Below are 5,173 nucleotides of genomic sequence, written 5' to 3'. Positions count from 1 at the left end.
TCTGTTGCAAAATACTTCAAATGCTTTCAATTACAGTAAGACAGCGATCTTCTGCCAGTGGTTTGCTTGTAATTAGCAAGTGTACGCAAAGGTGCATTATCGCCGCCAATTGGGCTGGAGTATATATTATTCAAGCTCAACGGAAGAATGTACGGGTGTGAGGCGTTTGGATAGCTCCACAGTTTTTCAACGAACTCTACCACGAGCGCTACCACAGAAACCGAAAATTCTCAGACCAGCAGCACATGTCCAAATTTCAATCTTAACCGTTCTATTTCATCATAAATAATCTGAAAACATGTCTTTAAGTGTACACCAAACTTGTCCTTTAACCAAATCCATCCCATACCTTACAGTAACCGTAACCATAAATTGTACTTGCAGTAACAATGTGTCGACAGATAGTTTGTTGATTACTGTAACTGAGCATCTGCAGATAGTATCCAAGTAATGTGTGACCAAAATATTTACTTCTTTATGAGTGATGGGGTGTTTATCAGAATAAATGTACTCCCCTTCAAGGTTGGAGTTTTCCTTTTTACTCAATCTACCGGGGGTGCCAGTAAATGTGGATATGCACTGTACATATGGTACACTGGTAGATAGATAGATAGATAGATAGAGTAGATGATAGATAGATAGATAGATTGATTGATTGATTAATGGGTAAGGCTATTTGCACCCCTGGTACAATTAGCAGTGTATGCTATTCGTACCCTGGTGCAATAAGAAGTGAATTCTATTCGTACCCCGGTGCACACAGCAATGTGTCCTATTAGTACCCCGTCTGCTACAAATATCAATGTATGCTATTCGTACCCAGGTGCACACAGCAATGTGTCCTATTAGTACCCCATCTGGTACAAATATCAATGTATGCTATTCGTACCCCGGTGCATACAGCAATGTGTTCTATTAGTACCTCGTCTGGTACAAATATCAATGTATGCTATTCGTACCCCGGTGCACACAGCAATGTGTTCTATTAGTACATACCTAGTAGTACCATATTGATCACACAATGTAATCATATTTTTTTTTTTAAAACAAGCAACATGTTTTTTTTGATGTTACATAACAGAGTGTGAATAGCTCAGCTGTGTAATCACTCTGTATAAGGTATGCTGTTTGCATCAATGTACAGTTAGAAGTGGATGCTATTCGTAGCCAGGTGTTTATAGTACTGCATGCTATTTACACCCTGGTGCATGAACTAGCTAATTGTTGCAATCAAAACTTCCGTTTGAGAACCGATTTCTTATTCAAATTGCGCGCCTTCTCTCCAGAGACGTTGGTACACATGCACACTCACTCCGCCAAAACGCATCACACGGGAATCGAACCCCGGTCTCCAACGTGTAAGACCTTGCCTGTGACCACTGCACTATCTGCTTCGATAGAAGGTGTGATTTGCAGGTAAACTTAGAGTTTATAGGCCTGAACGTCATATTCACGAAATTTCTGTTAGCTAACAAACTGACGGTTGTATGTGTTCACTGAACAAAGATTATGAAAATAAAACACAACTTTTCCATCTCAACTTTAATTTGAACAGATATTAGTGCTGAAACCGTTCAGAATTCTTCACTTTCTGCTGACGAAAAAACGAATGTCGGCCATGTTTTTTGGGCACGCGAGCAACATGTTTTTGTTGTAACAGGGTGTGAATAGCCCAGTTGTGTGGCCAAGGCTATTCGTACCAGGGGTACGAATAGACACTCCGTTGATTAATTGATTGATTGATTGATTGATTGACTGACTGACTGACTGACTGACTGGCTGACTGATTGATTGACTGATTGAGAGAGAGATAGAGAGATCGGGAGAGAAAGAAAGATGTGGTCACTAACATGAATCAGGCATGGGGGGCAAAGGGCCCAAAATCTAAAAAATGGCATGAATGTGGGTGAAAACAAGAGAAGAGAAAAGAGAAATGAAGGTAAAAGAGAAAGAGGGAGAGAGCGAGGGGTGATAGAAGCTCGGATCGAGCAGAGCGGGAAATGAAAAAAAGATGAGAAAGGCAGAGAGAATGGAGGAGATTAAAGCCGTCACAGCGGTTCATGACAGTGGAGTCCCAAGAGCGATGATGAAAGAATTTCTGATTTGTTCAGTCATGCCGCCTCCGTCTCCCTCTCTCTCTCTCTCTCTCTCTCTCTCTCTCTCTCTCTCTCTCCCTCTCTTTTCACCCACTCTCCCTCCATCACTGCATGTATCAGGTACACAAATACGTATACACACATACACACAAGCCACAAAGTAGTGGTCCATCCTAAGTCAGAGACTGGCCTTTAAAATGGCGGCTGTTTTTGCTGCAAACTCCATTTTCCTCCTGTCATTTCCCACATCATCCCCCACTCTCTCTCTCTCACTCTCTCTCTTCTCCGTTCCCCTCTATCCTGCACATTTCCTCTGTTTCTCATGCGGAGGAGGCAAGCTCTGTCACAAGGGCCTTTTTTCTTATGCAGCACTGAAGAGTCAGGGGAGACACGCCTTTTTAGAATTTAGAATTAGAATAATATTTTTGACATTATGGATAAAAATGAACAGTCTACCAAAACGACATGCTTAACATACTGTAGCGTTTGTGTTCACACTAACACCACCACTGAAATGCTCACTGGGAAACCAAAACATAGGTCTCCATTTTCATTGTGAGATGACAAGCTATCAAATCATGTTCATTCCTTAGAAATCAAAGTGTTTTCCTGAGGCCGTAGTTCCTGACACAACCGTAATTATCTACTCCACTAAGCCTTATGTGCAATCATTTTCCACTGTATAAAAAACACAGGAGGATTCCTCCTGCAGAGCTGCAAAGACACATCAGCTGAAGTAAAGCTGAGTATAGACACCAGTGGCACCTCAACAGACATAAGAGTCATGTTTCACAATACACACACACACACACACACACACACACACACACACACACACACACACACACACACGAACACACACACACACACACACACACACACACACACACACACACACACACACTCGCACACAGAGACAACCAATCTAGAGCGCATTAGATGCTGAGGTGCTCTGATTCTAGCCCAGAGGATATATAAAACCCCTGGGATTCTTTTCAGCTCAGACAGCTGTGTTGATCTGGAGTTGGCCTGACCTGCAGCAGTCCATCCTTATGACAACCACACGGCTGCATCTAATGTTTAGGTTCTGGGTGTCAGTGTGAGATGCACTAAAAGTCAAGAGCTTATAAATAACCACTGGCACGAGGTGCATCATCAATGTGACTTCAGATGCTTGAAAGGATGAACAACAGAAGGAATTCAGGCTGGGCAGGGCAGCGGATAGACAGGGATCTGGACGAAAGCTTAGCTTCATCAACAAAAATCAGCACGTTTACATGACGTTACAGAACAATCGGATTATTGTGTTAGTCCGACTAAAACCAGACTTTGAAAATACATGTAAACATATTAGTCTGACTGCATGTATGAAATGTACAGAGCTGTAAAGTTGTCTGATTCACTGCAATTCATGATACTGATTTGCCACTTGTTAAGCTGTTTGTCAATTGTTAAGGTCTGTGACGTAAGAGGTCAACCGGAAAAAGCCCAGTACTAATGGGGGAGCATCGTAGCTGACATTTGCTTCATTCAATAAATCGATTCCCCTCCTGCGTGTTTACAGTGGGACTAGTATAAGGCCTAGTCGAGCTATGGTTATGGTTATGGCTATGTGCATGTAAACGTACTGCATGTCAGTCAGTGACTTATTTTCATCCTCACTGGAACATCTGTAGGAACACGGCTCAAACCCCAGTTCAAGGATCACTAAGAATCTGTCAGGACTACGTCTCCCTGATCACTGCAATGATGGGGTATATAGGAGGAGGGGGAGGTCAGTTCATAGTATATCTACTTTGATGACTGTCTGGTGACATGAAAATCAATTAACAACACCTTACCTCACCGGTCATTTTGTTGATGACTTCACCAATCACATAATTCAACATGGCCACCGTCTGATGACCACAGGCTATCTCTAGCTCTCATTTGACCAGCTGCATGGGTCCACTGTACTCCGCAGAAGCACTGCCCTGACTCCAATTAGTGGTGAACCCTTTTTTTTTTTTACTTTGTCTGGAAGTCATCATTGTGGGTGGATCACTAATGATATTCTCTGAAAGTCTACTGAGAGCTCTTTTTTTATTATTTAACTATTATGTTTGCCTCACAGGCCACAGGGGTTGTAATTGGTGTCTTGCACTTTTATCTGACTGGGTGCGGGCACCAGGGGCTCCTCTGTAATTGGTCAGCAATGATCATTACGTTTTTTTTCATATGGAGATTCCAGGCATATAATAGACACCGTCTGATCACGTACAGTTTGGGCCTCCTGTCTTCTCTATCACAGCCAATAATTGCTTCTCTCTAGGAACTTTTGCAAGGAAGAACCTGGAAAAAAAGACAAATAACACAGACCTCAGTCTCAGCAAGTTGGCAAATTGCAAAGCCCTTATTTTGTAATTGGTGTGTCTGAGGAGAAAGAATAAGGATCAAAATGATAGCTGACGTGATAAAGAAAACACCAACAGCTGGTCCTCAAAATAGCAATCACAAGACTGTCTCTCAACCTGTTATCATGATTAGGTCCCATGATGGGTTGATGTTTTACCTCATGCATACTAACTGCTGCAATGCTTTTCTCTGCAGAGATTCGCATGAGTATTAGCTAGCCAATCAGTGCAGTTGAGTCATTAGGAAAGAAGCTGTGGGGAGCTGAAAAGAACGCTCTCTCTCTCTCTTTCTCTCTCTCTCTCTCTCTCTCTCTCTGTCTCTCTCTCTCTCAGTTTCAGACCTGTTCTTTCTTTCTTCTCTCTCTCTCTCTCAGTTTCAGACACGTTACTTCTTTCTTCTGTCTCTCTTTCTCTGTATCTCTCTATTTCTCTCCTGTTGTCAGACAGCTCGAGGAGAGTGGTGGGAGAGAGAGCACCAGACCGAGCTGAGCTGAGCAATGCTGTGTTGTGCTGCAGTAGAGAAAGAGGGGGATAGAGAGAGGAGGGAGAGAGGGAGGAATGAAGGGAGGGATGGAGGGAGTCACAGGGCCTCCAGCACGTCCCTCGGCAATGAGAGATGGAGAGAGATGAACGGGGAGGAACAGAGGGGAGAAAAGCATGGTTCAGCTGAGCAGAGTAGGGCAG

This window comes from Alosa pseudoharengus, unplaced genomic scaffold (assembly GCF_046254945.1).
Source record: "Alosa pseudoharengus isolate Yale_2024_CS ecotype anadromous, Long Island Sound unplaced genomic scaffold, YU_APseudo_1.1 YU_APseudo_1.1_scf_4, whole genome shotgun sequence".
Classification (NCBI taxonomy): domain Eukaryota; kingdom Metazoa; phylum Chordata; class Actinopteri; order Clupeiformes; family Clupeidae; genus Alosa; species Alosa pseudoharengus.
Note: the sequence above shows the minus strand (reverse complement) of the source record.